The sequence below is a fragment of the Podarcis pityusensis genome, assembly GCF_964106645.2.
Source record: "Podarcis pityusensis genome assembly, chromosome: 4".
Classification (NCBI taxonomy): Eukaryota; Metazoa; Chordata; class Lepidosauria; order Squamata; family Lacertidae; genus Podarcis; species Podarcis pityusensis.
The window spans coordinates 78,355,549-78,357,923 of NC_138027.1; the positions used below are offsets into that span (position 1 = coordinate 78,355,549).

General features: G+C 45.3%; 1 pseudogene across 1 annotated transcript; it reads left to right on the top strand.

The window, feature by feature from the left end:
• The first annotated feature begins 201 nt into the window (after window positions 1–201).
• On the top strand, window positions 202–582 carry LOC308476054 (small nuclear ribonucleoprotein F pseudogene; annotated as a pseudogene). The gene has a single exon. The product of its transcript is annotated as a small nuclear ribonucleoprotein F pseudogene (transcript).
• The last annotated feature ends 1,793 nt before the right edge of the window (window positions 583–2,375 follow it).

Genomic DNA, 2,375 nt, shown 5'->3' on the forward strand with positions numbered 1-2,375 from the left:
TTTACTGACTTATTTTGCAGGCTTCATTAATAGTCTTCTCAGCTTTTAAATAGTTGCCCGTCAGGTATTGGAAGCAGGAGCAGTAAATTTTATAGGTTGTTCTTCAACTACACTCCTTTCCTCCATCCATTTAAATACTATTTAAAAGATTCCCAAGAAGGACTTTCTGAGGTCATCTGAACAAACAGCCTATCCTGCTTTTTCTTTTTAGAGCTTTGGCGGGCACACGTGCTGCCTGAAAGTAATTTTTTTGTTGCTGCAGCCGCCCTTAGGTTGGTCTGGTTGCTATGAGTTTGCCTCTCAATCCAAAGCCCTTCCTAAACAGGCTGACTGGGAAGCCAGTGATGGTGAAGCTGAAGTTGGGGGTGGAATACAAAGGCTACCTCGTCTCCGTCGATGGCTACATGAACATGCAGCTTGCAAATACAGGATAATATATTGATGGTGCATTATCTGGACACCCTGGTGAAGTTCTGATAAGGTGCAATAATGTCCTTTATATAAGGGGTGTGGAAGAAGAGGAAGAAGAAGGAGAAATGAGAGAATAACTATCTTGGGGGGAAAGTTGTTTTTTAACTGTGCTAAGAAATTGAGTTGTCCAGTTTTGTTTGTTTGCTTTTTAAAGGTTTCGTCAAATAACATTTTTTATGGCCAAAAAAAACCCCATAAAAAAACAAGCAGCCTCTCCTGATACTGAGCACAATTGTTGCAGGAAGTTGCAGAAGGAAAGCTTTCAAATCAAGATGAGTCAGGAACATAAACAGGGCTATTATGAAGGGACTAGCCCAAACCTTAAGGACTTAATCTTCTGCTACATGCATGTCTAGGAGAAAGGAAGTTGTTCTAGCCCATTGATTCCTTTCATTGAAAGACTACAGAAAGAGGAGTTCCCATAAAAGCTAAGTTCATAGCATTGTAAAGATGGAAGTAGCCTTGGATATTGTTCAGTCCAGTCACCGATCCATGCAGGATATAGCAGTACAGTGGACGCTCGGGTTGCGAACGTGATCCATGCGGGAGGCACGTTCACAACCCGCAGCATTCGCAACCCACAGCACCGTGTCTGCACACACGCGGGTCGTGATTCGGCGCTTCTGCACATGGGCAAAGCGCGATTTAGTGCTTCTGTGCATGCGCAAACGCCGAACCCAGAAGTAACCTGTTCCAGTACTTCCAGGTTCATGCAGTGCACAACCCGAAAATGCACAACCGGAAGCGTCTGTAACCCGAGGTATGACTGTACAGTGGTGCCTCGCAAGACGAAATTAATCCGTTCCGCAAGAGTCTTCGTCTAGCGGTTTTTTCGTCTTGCGAAGCAACCCTATTAGCGGCTTAACGGATTAGCGCTATTAGCGGTTTAGCGGCTATTAAAGGCTTAAAGGCTTAGCGGATTAGCTGCTAAAAGGCTATTAAAGGCTATTAAAGGCTTAGCGGATTAGATAAAGGGGGGGGGAAGCAAAAAAAAATTCTCAAGACTCGCAAGACATTTTCGTCTTGCGAAGCAAGCCCATAGGGAAATTCGTCCTGCGAAGCAACTCAAAAACGGAAAACCCTTTCATCTAGCGGGTTTTCCGTCTTGCGAGGCATTCGTCTTGCGGGGCACCACTGTACTATCTTTCTAGAAAAAGAGGTGCCAGAACTCACCACGAACACCTCCCTTGTTCTCTTAGAATGGCAATGGCACCCACCTGAGAGGTGCCAGAACTGAGTTCTGGTGAGTTCCGGCTGAATAAAAACCCTGGATATAAGTACAGCGGAAGTGGCTCACTGGGAGGGGTGGAACAGCTACACTAGCTTCCTGGTAAGGAGGGGTCGCTGTTGCTTACTAGGAGGGTTAAGGTGGCAAGCAGGTCAGCACAGTGCAAACACACCAACAGGAACACCAGAGTGGTTCCAGTGGTGTCTGCACTGTGCCAACCTCCCCATCACCTCCCCCTCTCCTTCCCAGTTAACAACCCACCTGCCAGGAAGCTAAAGCAGTGGTTCTGCTCCACCCTTCAAGGCACTTCTGAACTACAGCATCTCTGACTGATGTCCACCCAGCTGATGTCCAGGACAGGCTACCACTTCCCAAGGCAGTCTGTTTCACTGTCAATAATCAATAAAAGTGGGAAGAGACAAAAGGACATTCTTAATGTCAGTGATGGAAGTGTTCTGTGACTCCAATCTTGCACAGCTAGGATGCTCAAATCCCATTGAAATTTAAGGAAATATATGCAAGATTGAAGCTTACGTTACTTGATAAATGCTATATTATAGGAGTTATATAGTAAATACTATACTATACTATACTATACATAGTAGACCATTTTTCCAGGACACGCCATAGGTTGGAATGTGTTCACAGCTGCCATGCTCCATTTGAGCTCAAGCCA